Below are 20,250 nucleotides of genomic sequence, written 5' to 3' on the forward strand. Positions count from 1 at the left end.
CTAACAGTGTGAAGAAAAGGGCCTGAACATGGATTTAACATCACATGACAGTACTTTCCCAATTCTATGTGGCAAATTGATACTTCTCTTTTTCTACCAAGATAATAAGGGGAGGAGGGAATGATTTATCAGAAGCAAAAAGCATTGGACTAGGCATCAGGAAAGTCGGGCTCTCATCCAGGCTCTGCTACCTAGTCTTGAGCTGTGTGACCTGAGGTGGGTAACTTCACCTCTCTGGGCGTGTTTCAACGTTGAGGAGTAAGATGCTTATGCTATCTGATCTCCAAGTCCCTGCCAGCTCTGACATTTCCTGCATCAGTGATACAATACAGTGCTAGGAGACCTTCACAGCATCAGTATTTTGGCTTTGGACCTAGTCTGAGTTAACCTGGCTTGCTGGCTAACATAGGGGAAAATCCAAAATTAATTGTGTACATTTATGAGCATATAAAGGGCAACATTTACATCAAGGATCCCACATGATATAGAGGGCATCAGAGTGAGCACATAAACAAGAGGGGGTAGTGGAAACAGTGGTGAACAGTGTCTCTAAAGCTGGCAGCAGGGAAAATGCAGGCCCAATGTGACCAAAGTCTGAGTTTTCAAGAGAAGATAGAAGACTAGATTCATATGTGAGACCTTAATTTTTTAAATACCACTGGAGCCAGAGAAAACATATTCACAATCTCAGTTAGCAAATACTGGGTCATGTGTGGGATTCCCTGGTAGCTCAGCTGGTAAAGAATCCACCTGCAATTCAGGAGACCCTGGTTCAATTCCTGGGTCAGGAAGTTCCCCTGGAAAAGGGATAGACTACCCACTCCAGTATTCTTGGGCTTCCCTGATGGCTTAGATGGTAAAGAATCTGCCTGCAATGCGGGAGACCTGGGTTGGATCCCTGGGTTGGGAAGATCCCCTGGAGGAGGGCATGGCAGCCCACTCCAATATTCTTGCCTGGAGAATCCCTATGGACAGAGAGGCCTGGCAGGATACAGTTCATGGGGTTGCAAAGAGTCGGACACGACAGAGCAACTAAGCGCAGCACAGCATGGGTAATGTGTTAGCTCCCCACACCCTTCTCTTGGCTCTCAGAGCTCCAAGTATGAAAAGCTTTCAATTCTGTTTACTCATCTGTCTCCTTTTTGGGCCTAGAACATCTTGAGTGTCCCTGATTCTATGTCAATCTTGAGCAGTACATTGTGAACAGTTAATAAAATAAAGGAACCTTATTACTTACAACTAAAACCTCACAAAAGATCACAGGCTGGGTGGCTTAAATAAGAGAAATGTATTTTCTAACAGTTCTGGAGGCTGGAAAGTCTAAGATCAGGATTTTTTCTGGACTCATTTTTAATGAGCCCTTCCAAGGTATGTGAGTGAAGACAGCGAGCTCTCTGGGGTCTCTTTTAAAAGGCAATAAACCTATCGGGTCAAGCCTCCACCACCCTTATGACCTCTTATAAACTTAACTACTCCGTTGGAGGCCCCATCTCCAAATACAGTCACACTGGGTGTTGGGGCATATTAATATTAATTTGGCAGGCACACAAACCTTCAGTCCAGGGGGGAAATTCCCTGGCACCCAGTGGTTAGGACTATGCACTTTCACTGATAAGGGCCGGGGCTCAATCCCTGGTCATGGAACTAAGATACCACAAACCATTTGGGGTGGCCAAGACAAAATTTAATTAAAAAATTTAAAAATGAAAAGAAATCATTTATTCCATCACAGTCACCTAATTCCAACCCACAGGAATTTACTAAGGAAAGAAAGTACAGGACACTGAGTCCGAGGGCAAGAGGGTCAGGAGTTGCAGAGGCCCTCAGCCAGGCATGCCTGAGCCCCTCTTCTTTCCCATGGCCTGCATTTCCTCAAGCCTTGCTGATGCGCCTTGCCCCTCATTACCCACTGAGCTGAGCAACAGGCTCTCCCAGGACCATGGCCTTGGGCTTTCCTACAAGCCGATACACATACAACACCAACTGGGCCACCTCCAGCATCCACATAGCCATGGAGGCATCATTATCCTTACTTTTCCTAACAAGAAAACGCAGGCCCAAGCAGGTGGAATAATGTGTCCAGTGAGTAGCAGGGCCCAGATTCAAACTCCAGCCTGGTTGGCAACAAGGCCTTTGCCCCACCCCCTAAGCATCACTGCTTTCCTGCCATCTACCTCTCCACTAACTATCCTGTCCCCAACCAAGAACATTCAGATTTCAAAGCCAACACCTGAACCACAAACTGATGTTTACCAGGAGTCTATCCTCATATTCCCCAGACATCTCGCACCCCATCTGATCATCACTTTCCCTCAAAGTCAGTCTTAGCATGCTACAAGTAGCAAATGATCCAGGGTGAGTGGCTTCTAGGGTCCCAGCAAGGCCACCTCACTCAGAGGTGCTTTCTTAAACACTCTGCTTTCTGATGATTGAATTTTTAATTTCCTAAGTCATGAAATTAAAAGATCCTTACTACTTGGAAGGAAAGTTATGGCCAACCTAGACAGCATATTAAAAAGCAGAGACATTACTTTGCCAACAAAGGTCCATCTGGTCAAGGCTATGGTTTTTCCAGTAGTCATGTATGGATGTGAGAGTTGGACTATAAAGAAAGCTGAGCACCAAAGAATTGATGCTTTTGAACTGTGGTGTTGGAGAAGACTCTTGAGAGTCCCTTGGACTGCAGAGAGATCCAACCAGTCCATTCTAAAAGAGATCAGTCCTGGGTGTTCATTGGAAGGACTGATGTTGAAGCTGAAACTCCAATACTTTGGCCACCTGATGAGAAGAGCTAACTCATTTGAAAAGACCCTGATCCTGGGAAGGATTGAGGGCAGGAGGAGAAGGGGATGACAGAGGATGAGATGGTTGGATGGCATCACCGACTCAATGGACATGGGTTTGGGTAAACTCTGGGAGTTGGTGATGCACAGGGAGGCCTTGCGTGCTGCAGTTCATGGGGTTGCAAAGAGTCGGACATGACTGAGCAACTGAACTGAACTGAAGTGAAGTCAAACACTAATGGTGAAGCCTGGTTAATCATCAGAATCATTCAGGAAGCTTTTTATTTTTTATATAATGAAAAAGCTCATTGGTCTCTCCAGCATTGACATAAGAAATAAATGTTTATTGTAAAATATTAAACAATATATAAAGATATAAAAACTCACCTGAAATTCTACCCTGAGATAACCATCACTAACATATCAGTGACCTTATTCATATATATAATATATAGGTTTTATGAGGTCTTGTCACACATGCTATTTTTATTGCTACCTCTTTAAATGTGGCTTGGGGAGGGGAGGTTACCTTCTTACTCTGCCTCTGTTCCTTATTACCCACAGTCTTTGACTCAGGTTACAAAAGTTAACAACTTTTTCTATGCTCATCAATTATATGCACACACAGACAGGCACTGACTAATGATGGAAATGAAAACAATGACAGGTTTAAAAGAAGACCTGGATTATCCTTTATCCCTTTTTTAAAAGAGAAATCATATACATTTTGCTAACTCTCAATTTCCTTGTTTAACAATACCTCATGGGAATACCTTAGTAATCTTCCTTAAAAGTTCAAAATATTCCATAATATTGATAGTGACAGTGCACTGAATTATTCCCCTATTGATGAAAATTTTGCATTCTATTTTTATCACTATGCAACAAATATTATAGGACATATATATTTATAGACACTACTTCTATTCTATGAAAGAGATTCTCTGCAATGGAATCACTAAGTTGAAATGATGCACATCTTTAATTTTAACTAATACCAGATTTCTTTCCAAAATTTTGTAGCAATCTACCCGTCTACCAACAGAGTACAAGTGTACTCTCTCCTGCTTCCCACCAGTAGTAGGTATTATCATTCTCTAGTTTCTGTCAATCTGATGGATGGAGAGTGATAACCTATTGTTACTTTCTTTTTTTAAGTTTTTCTGTCTATCAGAGAGCTTAAGCATGTTTTTCATGTTCATTAGTCATTTGGGTTTGTGTTACTGTGAATAGTCTGTCCTTATCCTCTGCCCATTTTTAATTGGATTGATTGCCTTTTATAAATTTTTGTTTTATATTGGATTATAGTTGATTAACAATGTTGTGTTAGTTTGGTATACAGTTAGTTAGTTAGGTATACAGTAAAGTGATTAAGTTAAACATATATATGCATCTATCCTTTTCAATTTCTTCTCCCATTTAGGTTATTTCATATACTGAGTAGAGTTCTCTGTGCTATACAGTCAGTCCTTGTTGGTTATCTGGTTGCCTTTTTGTTATCAACTTGTAAGATATTAATTCTTTGAAATAGAAACAGGCTAACAGTTCACCTAACCTGTATCTTCACCCTCCTGGGAACAGCCAGACTATATGCCCCAGCCTCCCTAGTGCTTGGACATATCCATAGACCAAGTTTCAGCTGCTGAAGCATGCTATAAGTGTGTTTCACTCTCAGATTCAGGTCATAAAACGCCTATTTGTGAGTGTCCCTTCTAATGGTCTTCCCCAACAACCTTGGAAGCCACATGTTAATGACTGAAATGCACAAAATGGAAAGAGCCTGGGTTCCCGAATGCATGACTAGAAGACAGCTGTATCCAAACACTGTGGACTTCATATGAATGAGAAATTCATTTCTATTATGTTAAACCATAGAAGTAATGAGTTGGTATATATAGCAGTTAGTGGCGCCTCAACTAACATACCTAACACCTGCCATATGTGTTACAACTATGTTCCCCAAACTATCACTGTGTATCAACTTTAAACTAAGATCATGGCATCTGGTCCCATCACTTCATGACAAATAGATGGTAAAGCAATGGAGACAGTGACAGACTTTATTTTCTTGGGCTCCAAAAATCACTGCAGATGGTGACTGCCTCCATGAAATGATATAACACTTGCTCCTTGGAAGAAAAGCTATGACAAGTCTAGGCAGCATATTAAAAAGCAGAGACGTTAACTTTGCTGACAAAGGTCCATATAGCCAAAGTTATGGTTTTTCCAGCAGTCATGTATGGACGTGAGAGTTGGACTATAAAGAAAGCTGAGCACCAAAGAATTGATGCTTTTGAACTGTGGTGTTGGAGAAGACTCTTGAGAGTCCTTTGGATTGCAAGGAGATCCAACCAGTCAATCTTAAAGGAGATCAGTCCTGGGTGTTCATTGGAAGGACTGATGCTGAAGCTGAAACTCCAATACTTTGGCCACTTGATGTGAAGAACTGACTCACTGGAAAAGACCCTGATGCTGGGCAAGATTGAAGGAAGGAGGAGAAGGGGACGACATAGAATGAGATGGTTGGATGGCATCACTGACTCAATGGACATGAGTCTGAGCAAGCTCTGAAAGTTGGTGATGGACAGGGAGGCCTGGCGTGCTGCAGTCCATGTGGTCGCAAAGAGTCGGACATGACTGAGCAACTGAACTGAACTGATCAACTTTGATTGTAGTAAAATTCAAATTTTAAAATGCCTATATTTTATTGTACTCCTTTATTTTACAGTTTCTATATTTTCTATCTATAAATGATCTCTTGGAAGCTTTTCAGAAATACACATTCTAAAATCCATCCTGAAAAATTCTGCTATAAGCAGACTGCAGTGGAGGCAGGAAATCTAGATATTTTTAACTCTCCCTTGGTGATTCTATTACTTTCCTATGATTGGCAGTATTGCTCAAGCCATTAATGTGGCAGCCCCTATCAAAATGGAAGCAACTTGGGGTAATGACCACCTTATTACTAATTGATGCCTTTAAGAATAATTTACCTGTTTTCTAAAAGCAGATTCCTGAAGGGATCAGGAGAGAGCTCAACCTGAAGCTATGTGTATGCCCATCACTCTAGAAAGCTACAAGGGGTTCAAATCCTGACTCCTCTATTTGTGTGTCCTTGGGCAAGTGACTTACCTTTTCTGGGCCTCCTTCCTCCTCCTCGGTAAGGCTGGGGTGATTATAATTTCTATTCTGTGATATGAATACTGACTTAACTTTCAGGGTCAAACCAAAGATAAGGATACAGATAAAAACATTTAATTCTAAACCTGGCACATATCCAAACAGGTCTTGCAGCTCCAAGTCAAAATAAATAAATAAATAGGCATATCTAAATAGACATTTCTCCAAAGAAGATATATAGATGGCCAAAAAACCTATGAAAAGATGCTAAACATCACTAATTATCAGAGAAATGCAAAGCAAAACTACAACAAGGTATCACCTCACCTGGTCAGAAGGGCCCTTATCAAAAAAAATCTACAGACAATAAATGCTGGAGAGGATGTGGAGAAAAGGGAACACTTCTACACTGTTGGTGAGATGGTCAACAAAATCATAGGGGCCAGAGTGGGTCTAGAAGTCAGGTATCAGAGTTCGAACATGTGGGAGGCAGGTGTAGTGCAGCTGATGCTCTCCCATGCTCACTAAAACCCCCACAAAAACATCTTCAGTCCATTTACAATGCTACCTCCCAGCTAGTTTAAGACTCAAATCTGATCTCATGGATCCCACTAGAAGCCCTCAGCTGCTCCTCTTCCCTTAGGGTTACATGCAAAGACTTTAGCACAAAACCCAGGTCCCTCAAGACTCAAGGCCACAAGACACCCTCCATTCTAGCTACCCTAAAGACAGCATGTCAGTCCCAGGCTGCCACAGACTGATCAAATCTTCATGCTTCTGCTCACATTGCTCCTTGTCTGCCTGAAGGATCCCACTCAGCATCGGAGCCAATTTTAACTCTTCTTCGTGGGCCCCTCTGCCCTCTCTCCCCTACAGCCCACACTTTCTAGTTCTCCACTTACATTTTCTTCATATCTTTATTTTAGCATTTTCACACTCCATTGTCACTATTTGTTCCTTGCCATCTTCCTCTGTCTCCACAGCCTTATCACTATGGACCCACACAGCCAACTGCCTACTCACCCACTCCACTAGGAAGGAGCACAGGCATTGAGATGGACTAAACTATGTTCCCCTAAAACAGGGAAGTCCTAACCCCAGGTTCCTGTGAGGATGATCTTGTTTAAAAACAGGGGTCTTTGGACATGTAATTAGTTAAGATAGGATTGTACTGATTAGAATGGGCCAACTTCAGTATGATTGATGTCCTTAAAAAAGGGAAGACACAGCAATGAAGCTACAAAACAAGGAATGCCAAGGTTACCAGCAACCACCAGAAGCTAGGAGGAGGCAAAGAAGGACCCTCCCCTAGAGATTTCAGAAGGAGTGTGGCCCTGTGGACACCTTGCTTTCAAATTTCTGGGCTCCAGAATTGTGAAAGAATACATTTCTGTTATTTTAAGCCACCCAGCTTGTGGTTCTCTGTTAAAACAGCCTGAGCAAACTCATATAAAAACTTTATACATATCAAGGTGAAGGGTAGCAGAATATGCCACTCCAAATATGCCACTTGAACATAAGGATTTATGAGCTGAATGCAATTGAAAAGGATCAAATAAAAGTTTTCTGTCCTCCCTCTTTTTGCCTAAGTGAAAAGTGAAAGTGAAGTCGCTCAGTTGTGTCCGACTCCACACGTGTACACGTGTAGTCTGTGGACTACAGCCTACCAGGCTCCTCCCTCCATGGGATTCTTCAGGCAAGAATACTGGAGTAGGTTGCCATTTCCTTCTCCAGTGAACCTTCCCGACTCAGGGATCAAACCTGGGTCTCCCTCATTGGAGGCAGATGCTTTAACCTCTGAGCCACCACGGAGTGGGACATAAATCTGTGAAGATGTTCCCCCTTCACTCTCTGACAGGAAGGATAGAAATCAATCACCAGAGACATCTCTAGATTCTTATCAGCCCACCAGTGAAAAAAGTGAAAGTCACTCAGTCATGTCTGACTCTGCGAGCCCAAGGATTGTAGCCCACCAGGTTCCTCTGGCCATGGGGTTTCCCAGGCAAGAATACTGGAGTGGGTGGCCATTTCCTCCTCCAAGGGATCTTCTTGACCCAGGAATTCTACCTGGGTGTCTTGCATTGTAGGCAGATTCTTTACCGAGTTGAGCCACCAGGGAAGCCCATTCCAGAGCAGTCTATAAAACAAAGTTTACTAAGTAGCCCATGTCTTCCATAAGTCTCCCATATACTTGCCTTCTTAGGAAGGAAGATAAGGCAAAAAAACATCCTCCCTGCCTTTAAAAACATTCTCTAACCTCTGCCTTCTAAACATTCTCTAACATAGGACACAAAAATTCATTCAAAATGCATCAAACACTAAATGTAAGGCTGGACACTATAAAACTCTCGGAGGAAAATACAGGCAAAAATATTCTTTGACATAAATTGCAGCAATAACTTTTTTGTTCCACCTCTTAGAGTAATGAAAATAAAAACAAAAATAAACTGGACATAATTAAAGTTCAAAGCTTTTGCAGAGCAAGGGAAACCATCAACAAAATTAAAAGACCACCTACAGAATGGAAGAAAACATTTTCAAATGATGCAACAACAAGGAATTAACTTCTAAAATATACAAACAGTTCCAGCAGCTCTACATAAAAAAAAAAAATCCAAGTGAAAAATAGGCAGAAGATCTAAAAGGATTTTCTCCAAAGAAGACATACAGATGGCCAAGTTCAGTTCACTCACTCAGTCGTGTCCAACTCTTTGCGACCACATGGACTGCAGCTCGCCAGGCCTCCCTGTCCATCACCAACTCCTGAAGTCCACCCAAACTCATGTCCATTGAGTCAGTGATTCCATTCAACCATCTCATTCCATGTCGTCCCCTTCTCCTCCTGCCTTCAATCTTGCCCAGCATCAGGGTCTTTTCCAGTGAGTCAGTTCTTCACATCAGGTGGCTAAAGTTTTGGAGTTTCAGCTTCAACATCAGTCCTTCCAATGAATATTCAGGACTGATTTCTTTTAGGATGGACTGGTTGGATCTCCTTGCAGTCCAAGGGACTCTTAAGAGTCTTCTCCAACACCACAGTTCAAAAGCATCAATTCTTTGGCACTCAGCTTTCTTTATAGTCCAACTCTCACATCCATATATGACTACTGGAAAAACCATAGGTTTAACTAGACAGAACTTCATTGACAAAGTAATGTCTCTGCTTTTTAATATGCTGTCTAAATTGGTCATAACTTTCCTTCCAAGGAGTAAGCGTCTTTTAATTTCATGGTTGCGGTCACCACCTGCAGTGATTTTGGAGCCCAAGAAAATAAAGTCTGTCACTGTTTCCACTGTTTCCCCATCTATGTGCCATGAAGTGATGGGACCAGATGCCATGATTTTAGTTTTCTGAATGTTGAGTTTTAAGCCAACTTTTTCACTCTCCTCTTTCACCTACATCAAGAGGCTCTTTAGCTCTTCTTCACTTTCTGCCATAAAGGTGGTGTCATCTGCATATCTGAGGTTATTGATATTTCTCCCACAATCTTGATTCCAGCTTGTGCTTCTTCCAGCCCAGTGGTTCTCATGATGTACTCTGAATATAAGTTAAATAAGCAGGGTGACAATATACAGCCTTGATGTACTCCTTTCCCAATTTGGAACAAGTCTGTTGTTCTATGTCCAGTTCTAACTGTTGCTTCCTGACCTGCATACAGATTTCTCAAGAGGCAGGTCAAGTGGTCTGCTATTCCCATCTCTTTCAGAATATTCTAGTTTGTTGTGATCCACATAATCAAAGGTTTTGGCATAGTCAATAAAGCAAAAATAGATGTTTTTTCGAACTCTCTTGCTTTTTTGATGATCCAGTAGATGTTGGCAATTTGATCTATGGATTTTCTGCCTTTTCTAAAACCAGCTTGAACACCTGGAAGTTCACAGTTCACGTACTGTTGAAACCTGGCTTGGAGAATTTTGAGCATTACTTTACTTGTGTGTGAGATGAGTGCAATTGTGTGGTAGTTTGAGCATTCTTTGGCACTGCCTTTCTTTGGGATTGGAATGAAAACTGACCTTTTCCAGTCCTGTAGCCACTGCTGAGTTTTCCAAATTTGCTGGCATATTGAATGCAGCACTTTCACAGCATCATCTTTTAGGATTTGAAATGGATCAACTGGAATTCCATCACCTCCATTAGCTTTGTTCGTAGTGATGCTTCCTAGGACCCACTTGACTTTGCATTCCAGGATATCTGGCTCTAGGTGAGTGATCACACCACCGTGATTATCTGGGTCATGAAGATCTTCTTTGTATAGTTCTTCTGTGTATTCTTGCCACCTCTTCTTAATATCTTCTGCTTCTGTTAGGTCCATACCATTTCTGTCCTTTATTGAGCCCATCTTTGCATGAAATGTTCCCTTGGTATCTCTAATTTTCTTGAAGAGATCTCTAGTCCTTCCCATTCTATTGTTTTCCTCTATTTCTTTTCACTGTTTGCTGAGGAAGGCTTTCTTATCTCTCCTTGCTTTTCTTTGGAACTCTGTATTCAGATGGGTATATCTTTCCTTTTCTCCTTTGCTTTTCACTTCTCTTCTTTTCACAGCTATTTGTAATGCATCCTCAGACAGCCATTTTGCTTTTTTGCATTTCTTTTTCTTGGGGATGGTCTTGCTCCCTGTTTCCTGTACAATGTCACGAACCTCTGACCACAGTTCATCAGGGATTCTGCTTATCGGATCTAATCCCTTGAATCTATTTGTCACTTCCACTGTATAATTGTAACAGATCTGATTTAGGTCATACCTGAATGGTCTAGTGGTCTTCCCTACTTTCTTCAATTTAAGTCTGAATTTGGCAATAAGGAGTTCATGATCTGAGCTACAGTCAGCTCCCGGTCTCATTTTTGCCGACTGTATAGAGCTTCTCCATCTTTGCCTGCAAAGAATATAATCAATCTGATTTTGGTACTGACCATCTGGTGATGTCCATGTGTAGAGTCTTCTCTTGTGTTGTTGGAAGAGGGTGTTTGCTGTGACCAGTGCGTTCTCTTGGCAAAACTCTATTACCCTTTGCCCTGCTTCATTCTGTACCCCAAGGCCAAATTTGCCTGTTACTCCAGATGTTTCCTGACTTCCTACTTTTGCATTCCAGTCCCCTATAATGAAAGAGACATTTTTTGGGGGTGTTAGTTCTAGAAGATCTTGTAGATCTTAATAGAACCATTCAACTTCAGCTTCTTCAGTGTTACTGGTCAGGGCATAGACTTGGATTACCATGATATTGAATGGCTTGCCTTGGAAATGAACAGAGATCATTCTGTCATTTTTGAGACTGCATCCAAGTACTGCATTTTGGACTCTTTTGTTGACTATGATGGCTACTCCATTTCTTCTAAGGGATTCTTGCCCACAGTAGTAGACACAATGATCATCTGAGTTAAATTCACCCATTCCAGTCCATTTTAGTTTGCTGCTTCCTAAAATGTTGATGTTCACTGTTGCCATCTCCTGTTTGACCACTTCCAATTTACCTTGATTCATGGACCTAACATTCCAGGTTCCTATGCAATATTGCTCTTCACAGCATTGGGCTTCGCTTCTGTCACCAGTCACATCCACAACTGGGTGGTGTTTTTGCTTTGGCTCCGTCTCTTCATTCTTTCCGGAGTTATTTCTCCACTGATCTTCAGTAGCATATTGAGCACCTACTGACCTGGGGAGTTCATCTTTCAGTGTCCTATCTTTTTGCCTTTTCATACTGTTCATGAGGTTCTCAAAGCAAGAATACTGAACTATCCTGGCACAGATGGCCAAAAAGCACATGAAAAGGGGCTCAACATCACTAATTATCAGAGAAATGCAAATCAAAATTACAATGAGGTATCATTAGCAGCTCACACCACTCAGAATGGCCATCATCAGAAAGCCTACAAACAGTAAATTCTGTAGATGTGGAGGAAAGGGAATACTTTTACACTGTTGGTGGAAATGTACATTGGTACAGCCACTAGGGAAAACAGTATAGAGGTTTCTTAAAAAACTTAAAATAGAGCTACCATATGACCCAGCTATCTCACTCCTGGGCATATATCTGGGAGAAAAAAAAAAAAAACAACGTATTTTGAAAAGATACATGCACCCCAACGTTCACTGCAGCACTATTTACAATAGCCAAAGACAGAGGCAATCTAAATGTCCATCAACAGAGGAATGGATAAAGAAGATATGGTACATATATAAATAGACTATAACTCAGCCATAAAAAGGAACAAAATAGTGTCATCTATAGCAACATGGATGGACCTAGAGATTATCATATTGAATGAAGTAAGACAAAGATAAATATGTTATCATTTATATGTGGAATCTAATCGTTTAAAATTATATAAATGAATTTACACAAAACAGAAATAGACACATAGGTTTCAAAAACAAACTTATGGTTATCAAAGAAGAAATGTTTGGGGGAGAGGTAAATTAGGAGCCTGGGATTAATATACATACACTACCATACATAAAATAGATAACAGAGAAGGACTACTGTATAGCACAGGGAACTACTCAATTTTTTGCAACAACCTATCTGGGAAAAGAATCTGAAAAAGAATGAATATATTTATATGTATAACTGTATCACTTTGCCGTCCACCCGGAACACAACATTGTAAATCAACTAAACTGCAATAAACGTTTTAAAAAGAGGAGAGGGATACTTTCTAGAAGTTGCATAGGATTCTTCCATTTATAGCTCATTGGCCAGAATGTAGTCATATGTGTGTGTGTGTGTGTGTGTGTGTGTGTGTGTGTGTTTTAGTTGCTAAGTCTAAAAGGGGATCTTCCCAACCCAGGAATCAAACCCAGGTCTCCTGCATTGCAGGCAGATTCTTTACCAACTGAGCTACAAGGGAAGCTGTAGTCATATGGTCATACCAAACTGTAAGGAACACAAGGAAGTGTACCTTTCACCCAGATGAACATGTAGCCAACAGAAGAACAGTAGATGAGGAGTGGTCTCTTCTTATAAAATTATTCCAATAAATAAATGAAAACAAAATAATAGAATATTACTATCTTGCAACCTCCAATGAATTAATGGATCAAAGCACTGAGCATCAATAATTGCTAATATAAGAGAAAAAGAGTGAAAAGCAGACATTACATGCCTCCTGATGAAAGAAAGCTTAACACTAATAATCCAGTTAAAACAATGTTACGAGTTTGATCAAACCTCTGGTAATTAGCAAATCCAAACCTGTAAGAAACACGATAGGTCAGATAGACCAGGTTTTTCAAAAGATAAACTGTAAGAAGGAGAAAGGAATAGAGAGGAATGAGAAGTTTAGGAGATCTGAGAGACAGGTCAGTGTTTTCTAAAGAGCAAAGTCAAACTTTTTTGTCTAGAGATGCACAAAGTAGGTAAGCCAACTGTGAAGATATGCAAGGAAATGATTACCATAAAAGCCATGACTGTAGTTACTTTGGGATGGATGGTGGAGTTTGTCATTGAGACAGAGTACATGGAAGGACTTCTGGGGTAGAAGGCAGAATTCTGTGCCTTCACCTGAGTGGTGGTTTGAAGGATGTTAACCTTATAACAATCCACTAACCTATTGTTTTTTGGTGTAGGTCTTTTTTCTATTTGTGTTTTACCTTACAATGAAAGAGTTAAAGGAGTGTTTTTCATTCAAAAGCATTACAGCCTTCAACTAAGGAGAATGCCAGAAGAAAATTTAACAGGGCAGCAAGATACACACTATAATCAAAGAAATAACTGAATAAATTTTTCCTAATCTGCAGATGCTCTTAACAAGGCAATGGAAAGGTTGTTACACTGCTATACAAGAGTATTCCTTATAGAAAACAGTTTCTAGAAGACCTTTTGACTAAGAAGTCTGAGCCCTTAATTCATTGCCAAGGAGTTGCTCAGGGAAACCTCAACTGGAGCCAGGAAAGGCTCTGTTTCCTAATAAAGAGGAGGTGGCCGCCTGGCATAGCCACTCACCCTGTGAGTCAGGGAACATCAGCTCCCACTTTAGCTCAGTCGCTGCCTCCCTACGTGACCTTGCATGAGTCACCTAAACTCAGTTTCTCTGTCAGCCAAATGGAGAGTGAGTGTTGAATGAGGTAATCTAGAGGCCCTTCCAGCTCTACCTTCATACAATCCTGATTCTAATGTAAGATCTCTCAGAGGGTGGTCTGTCAACCACCTGTGTTAGAATCACTGGTTATTAAAAGGCCCCATCTAGATCTAGTAAGTCAGACTCTGGGGACAGGGTATTAGAATTTGTTTTTTTCCAAATACCCCAGGTGTTTCTTATACATGCAAGTTTGAGGCCCACTGTTTTAAGATATTGTTTAGGCAGAAAGAGGGTTGAAAGGACTTCACATCTCTTAAACTCCTCCTATATGCCAATAATGCTAGGGCATTTTGACTCTTTGTATAAAAGAAGGTAGTATTTTTCATCCTACAGATGAGGAAAAGGAGGCCAGAGACTCAGTCACAGAGTTAGTAAGTGAGGTAGTACCTGAGGTAGTAAGTGATCTAGTCACAGAGCTAGTAAGCTCTGTTGGAACTAAAGGGTGTCACAAAAAATTAGAAAGGGAGGGAGGAAACTAAATTCAAACTGAGAAAGTGTCTCAGGATTGGAAAGATCCTAGTTGAGTGATCATGTTATATATTTGGTACCAGCAAAGCCCATTAACAATTCCCAGGAAATAAAATCTGGAAAAGATAAAGTCTAACCTTTTTTGGTCCTTTGTGTTTAGTCTGGTTTCTCTTGCTCCTGGGGTACCGAGTATGGAGGTACAGCACCGGGAACTTCAGACAGGAGTTCCTCGCGTGGCATGGCTATGCCGACACCTCAGCTTTGGAGCCTGTGCAGGGACACTGCGGACAACTCTGCAATTCAAGATGGCAGCAGCACTGTGCCGTGTGCAGAGACGCTGCACCTGGCACGTCAGCTCGGTGGGCCGTGTGCAGAAGATGGCAGTGGAGCGCCGTGTGCAGAGACGCTGGCCCCGCCCCTTCAAGCTGGAGCACCTGTGAGCCGCACAGCTGCACCCGACCAGGAAGAACTCTGCCCCCTCCCCGCTGACAAGACCTCTGTACAACAGCCCTGCTTTTGGCCCGTTGCCGAGGACTTTTCAGGAGAGCGAGTACTCTAGAGCAGGCACTCACGTCCTTCATTGTTTGAAGAATAAAGCTTTCCTATGCTTCTGAGTCAAACTCCATCTCATTCTAATGGCGTAAGTCACACCTGGGGCAGGAGGACCCTTGCTGGGGACTGATTTGAAGGGGTAATACTTTCAACACAGGCACAACCTTACGAAACTATCTTTCACTTAATAAAAGAGGAGGTGCGTGGGCAGTAACGGGAGGGATGATATGGGAGGGCAGAGTAACGTCCCTGCTTTGACTAACGTGGAAGGTAGCAGAAGATACTCAAACACTTGAAGTTTTCTGATGCAGAAAAATAAGTAGCCAGGAAGACCTTAAAATGGCCTAGAGAATAAAACAGCCAGGAATAGCTTTTGATGCCTGCATGAAAAGGAAGAATTTATAATAAAACAATCTTATGGCATATTGATTTATTTAAAAGTATTAAAAGTTGCTATAAAATATGGTCTTTAAGTATAGGGATTATAATACATCTGAAATGTCTTAATAAAGAAAAATTGCTATGAAAAAGGACTGAACATGCTATGACTAGAGCAGATCTCAAGGAGACTTTGCCTTACAAGACAGATCATGTGTTTGCATCCCCATTGTCTGGGGTTAGCACACCCAGTATTGGGGGAGAGAAGATGATAACGTTCTTTTTTTTTTCCCCATTTATTTTTATTAGTTGGAGGCTAATTACCTTACATCATTGCAGTGGTTTTTGTCATCCTTTGAAATGAATTAGCCATGGATTTACATGTATTCCCCATCCCGGTCCCCCCTCCCACCTCCCTCTCCACCTGATCCCTCTGGGTCTTCCCAGTGCACCAGGCCCGAGCACCTGTCTCATGCACCCAGCCTGGGCTAGTGATCTGTTTCACCCTAGATAATATACATGTTTCGATGCTGTTCTCTTGAAATATCCCACCCTCGTCTTCTCCCAGAGTCCACAAGTCAGTTCTATACATCTGAGTCTCTTTTTCTGTTTTGCATATAGGGTTATCATTACCATCTTTCTAAATTCCATATATATGTGTTAGTATACTGTAATGGTCTTTATCTTTCTGGCTTACTTCGCTCTGTATAATGGGCTCCAGTTTCATCCATCTCATTAGAACTAATTCAAATGAATTCTTTTTAATGGCTGAGTACTATTCCATGGTGTATATGTACCACAGCTTCCTCATCCATTCGTCTGCTGATGGGCATCTAGGTTGCTTCCATGTCCTGGCTATTATAAACAGTGCTGTGATGAACATTGGGGTGCACATGTCTCTTTCAGATCTGGTTTCCTTGGTGTGTATGCCCAGAAGTGGGATTGCTGGGTCATATGGCAGTTCTATTTCCAGCTTTTTAAGAAATCTCCACACTGTTTTCCATAGTGGCTGTAATAATTTGCATTCCCACCAACAGTGTAAGAGGGTTCCCTTTTCTCCACACCCTCTCCAGCATTTATTGCTTGTAGAATTTTGGATAGCAGCCATCCTGACTGGCGTGTAATGGTACCTTATTGTGGTTTTGATTTGCATTTCTCTGATAATGAGTGATGTTGAGCATCTTTTCATGTGTTTTTGTGCCATCTGTATGTCTTCCTTGGAGAAATGTCTGTTTAGTTCTTTGGCCCATTTTTTGATTGGGTCATTTATTTTTCTGGAGTTGAGCTGGAGGAGTTGCTTGTATATTTTTGAGATTAATCCTTTGTCTGTTGCTTCATTTGCTATTATTTTCTTCCAATCTGAGGGCTGTCTTTTCACCTTGCTTATAGTTTCTTTTGTTGTGCAAAAGCTTTTAAGTTTAATTAGGTGCATTTGTGGTGTTTAAGTTTTTAAGCTTTTAAGTTTAATGGTGCATTTATTTTTGCTTTTGTTTCTAAAATTCTGGGATGTGGGTCATAGAGGATCCTGCTGTGATTTATGTCGGAGAGTGTTTTGCCTATGTTCTCCTCTAGGAGTTTTATAGTTTCTGGTCTTACATTTAGATCTTTAATCCATTTTGAGTTTATTTTTGTGTATGGTGTTAGAAAGTGTTCTAGTTTCATTCTTTTCCAAGTGGTTGACCAGTTTTCCCAGCTCCACTTGTTAAAGAGGTTGTCATTTTTCCATTGTATATTCTTGCCTCCTTTGTCAAAGATAAGGTGTCCATAGGTTCATGGATTTATCTCTGGGCTTTCTATTCTGTTCCATTGATCTATATTTCTGTCTTTGTGCCAGTACCATACTGTCTTGATGACTGTGGCTTTGTAGTACAGTCTGAAGTCAGGCAGGTTGATTCCTCCAGTTCCATTCTTCTTTCTCAAGAGTGCTTTGGCTATTCGAGGTTTTTTGTATTTCCATACAAATTGTGAAATTATTTGTTCTAGTTCTGTGAAAAACACCATTGGTAGCTTGATAGGGATTGCACTGAATCTATAGATTGCTTTGGGGGGGAGTATAGTCATTTTGACAATATTGATTCTTCCAATCCATGAACACGGTATATTTCTCCATCTGTTTGTGTCCTCTTTGATTTCTTTCATCAGTGTTTTATAGTTTTCTATGTATAGGTCTTTTGTTTCTTTAGGTAGATATACTCCTAAGTATTTTATTCTTTTTGTTGCAATGGTGAATGGTATTGTTTCCTTAATTTCTCTTTCTGTTTTCTCATTGTTAGTGTATAGGAATGCAAGAGATTTCTGTGTGTTAATTTTATATCCTGCAACTTTACTGTATTCGTTGATTAGCTCTAGTAATTTTCTGGTAGAGTCTTTAGGGTTTTCTATGTAGAGGATCATGTCATCTGCAAACAGAGAGTTTCACTTCTTCTTTTCCTATCTGGATTCCTTTTATTTCTTTTTCTGCCCTGATTGCTGTGGCCAACACTTCCAAAACTATGTTGAATAGTAGTGGTGAGAGTGGGCACCCTTGTCTTGTTCCTGATTTCAGGGGAAACACTTTCAATTTTTCACCATTGAGGGTGATGCTTGCTGTGGGTTTGTCATATATAGCTTTTATTATGTTGAGGTAGGTTCCTTCTATTCCTGCTTTCTGGAGAGTTTTAATCATAAATGGATGTTGAATTTTGTCAAAGGCTTTTTTTGCATCTATTGATATAATCATATGGTTTTTATCTTTCAATTTGTTAATGTGGTGTATCACATTGATTGATTTGCGGATATTAAAGAATCCTTGCATTCCTGAGATAAAGCCCACTTGGTCATGGTGTATGATTTTTTTAATATGTTGTTGGATTCTGTTTGCTAGAATTTTGTTAAGGATTTTTGCATCTATGTTCATCAGTGATATTGGCCTGTAGTTTTCTTTTTTTGTGGCATCTTTGGTTGATGATAACGTTCTTAAAGGTGAAATCTGCAAATACAAAATCATCAAAGCCCTAGCCAATGGCACAACCATGGGTGAGGGGAGTGGAAAGTGCTTTTGAGTATCTGTTAAATATTTTTTAAGTAAATCAAAGGATGGAAGGGGCTGCAATGTAAGTATAATAGCATCCAGCTCTCTGGACAGGGAGAACTAGAGTTCAGAGAGCCTCTGGCTGCCAAAGTCAGGCTGTGGGAGGTGAAAAGTGAAAGTAGAAGTGTTAGTTGCTCAGTCGTGCTTGACTCTTTGCAACCCCACAGACACTAGCCCACCAGGCTCCTCTGTCCATGGGATCTCCAGGCAAGAATACTGGAGTGGGTTGCCATGCCCTCCTCCAGGGGATCTTCCTGACCCAGGGATCAAACCCACATCTTTTATGTCTCCTGCATTGGCAGGTGGGTTCTTTACCACTAGCACCACCTTATGAAGCCCTTAGTGTCATAGCCTATAGTTTACAGCCTACAGTATCAGTCACTAAGGTAGATATGGGGGTCAGGGGGAGGGGGTTTATATGTGCCATAGGAGGCCAGTCAGACACAGGAAAAGGTAACTAACAAGAAGAGATGGCACAATGAAAACTAAAGAGCAAGATGAGCCAAGGAGTGCCATAGGGATACAGAGAAGTGAGATACTCGCTCAGCCAAGGGCTTCCAGAGGAGCCAGTTTTCAAAAAGAGAGACTGGTAAGCCAGATTCCAAAGTATCTGGAGAAAGACGAGAAAAGGCAGAGTATGCACGCCACACAGCATAGTTGGGGGACATTGAGGCAGTCAGTTAAGTTGGAGAGGAGGGTCCCATAAGGAATGTAAAAGGGCAAATGGCCAGATCAGGGACAGAGTAGGGGGCTCTAATGACAAGATGAAAAAGTTTAAAAGTTATCTTACAGGCAACAGGGAGCTACTGAAAGGTTAGGAATAACAAAACCCTTACAAACTTCAGATCTATGTGTCCAGTCTCTAGATGGAGTTACAATAAAAAAGTTAACAACAAAAAGAATTCCAGTCTTTTACTTCTGTCTCTCCCATTCATAACTCCCAGCAACATTTCTTGAATGCCTTTTTGTTCCTTTCTTCCTCCAAACACACTACTCCAGAGTTCAGTTTGCTGGCTAAGTGCATCCCTTTTCCATCCAACTTCTCTGCTCCAATCTTTCTGTATCGGAAGTCTTGGAACACTTTTGACAAATGGAAACTCTTCCAAACTTGGGAGTAGAGAGGGAAAGAGTTAGGATGTAACACATGGAGCAAAAATCGAGGCAAAAGACTGCCTTCTTCAAATCAAGAGGAGGGAAGGAAATATTCAAGTCTACATATATTTTATACCATCACAGTAGGATGGGATGATGATGAAATGTGGAGTTTTAGGGAAATGTCTACAATTATTAATCTGACATTGAAACGCTACAGATACACACCATGCTCAGGTAAATTGGATACATACAGTTTTTTGATGTTTGGGAATTCAGTGGATGGATAGCCGTATTCAATAAGAGGAGAGTAAGTGTGGGAGAGTGGTAAACTGATCAACTGTGTGTCACCAGAATTGAGAACAAAAGATAGTTGGTGCTCAGCAACACCGGAAAAAAAAAAAGCTAAATTTTTGTGATTTTTCTGAAGGTTACTGAGTCATGAGTCAACCATTTCCAAGTAAACATTTCAAACTGCATATCTAGGTCTTTTAGCAATAATAACAATGAAAGAGTTATGCTTGTATTTTCATTCAAATTTATTTTTTAGACATCATTTCAAATTAACAGAAAAGTTGCAAGACTAGCTAGTTATTTTATAGAATGCCCTCAATTGGGTTTCGGAGAAGGCAATGGCAAGCCACTCCAGTACTCTTGCCTGGAAAATCCCACGGACAGAGGAGCCTGGTAGGCTGCAGTCCATGGGGTCTAGA

General features: G+C 41.0%; 1 long non-coding RNA gene across 6 annotated transcripts in view; it reads right to left on the reverse strand.

Annotated features, from left to right (window-relative positions):
* Window positions 1-20,250, reverse strand: part of LOC110133545 (uncharacterized) — a 143,338-nt gene that overhangs the window by 88,551 nt on the left and 34,537 nt on the right. The window contains exon 1 of one of the 6 annotated variants that reach the window (XR_011488288.1): window positions 14,583-14,906. The exons of the other annotated variants lie outside the window; for them this stretch is intronic. This is a non-coding gene — a long non-coding RNA (uncharacterized lncRNA). Of the gene's footprint in view, window positions 1-14,582; window positions 14,907-20,250 lie in introns of those variants that run through there. 6 annotated transcript variants of the gene reach the window in all.

The sequence above is a fragment of the Odocoileus virginianus genome, chromosome 6, assembly GCF_023699985.2.
Source record: "Odocoileus virginianus isolate 20LAN1187 ecotype Illinois chromosome 6, Ovbor_1.2, whole genome shotgun sequence".
In the NCBI taxonomy this organism is placed as follows: Eukaryota; Metazoa; Chordata; class Mammalia; order Artiodactyla; family Cervidae; genus Odocoileus; species Odocoileus virginianus.